General features: G+C 54.3%; 1 long non-coding RNA gene across 1 annotated transcript in view; it reads right to left on the reverse strand.

The window, feature by feature from the left end:
* LOC128251158 (uncharacterized) overlaps nt 1–680 on the reverse strand; it is a 14386-nt gene that overhangs the window by 13321 nt on the left and 385 nt on the right. The gene's annotated exons all lie outside the window — the stretch shown is intronic.

Genomic DNA, 680 nt, shown 5'->3' on the forward strand with positions numbered 1-680 from the left:
CATATGGGAGTGAACAGGACATTGTTCCTAGCCAGGAAAGTCGACTCCGAGGTAACGAGACGGAGCGTGCAGAGAGTGGTTAGCAGCTGTGACAGGTGCCAGTCTATTGACCCTGCTCCGAGCGTACATGAGGCGGGAAGTATTCCAGTGGACCACGACTGGAAACGACTGGCAGTGGACATAACACATTACCGGCAGGGGACGTACCTCTCAATAGTTGACTGCGGACCGGGGTGGATGGCCATATGGAGGGAGATGAAGACGGGGACTGCAGAGGAAATCGCGAGAGTATTAAATGAGATATTCCTGGAACGAGGCCCCGTGGATGAGCTGATGCTGGATGATGGCACTGCATTTCGCTCGGAGGTGCTGAAAGAAATGCTTGATGGGTGGCAGGTCAGCCGCTTCTTCAGGGCGGCATACCGGCCAAGTGGAAATGGAGTGGTGGAAAGGCATCATCGTACCATCAAGACCATGGCAGAGAGGGGCCACATTTCACCAATCGAGGCCGTATTTTGGTACAATATGTCGCCCAGTTCAGGACAGGCTGAGGAGTCGGTGCCACAAAGGGCAATGTTGAGGTACGAGTGGAGGCATCCATGTATTGCATCAATGCGACTCCGGGGAGAAGAAGAGCACACCTTTGTGCAGGTCGGGGAAGAAGTTTGGGTAAAACCCCC

Source organism: Octopus bimaculoides, chromosome 28 (assembly GCF_001194135.2).
Source record: "Octopus bimaculoides isolate UCB-OBI-ISO-001 chromosome 28, ASM119413v2, whole genome shotgun sequence".
Taxonomy (NCBI): domain Eukaryota; kingdom Metazoa; phylum Mollusca; class Cephalopoda; order Octopoda; family Octopodidae; genus Octopus; species Octopus bimaculoides.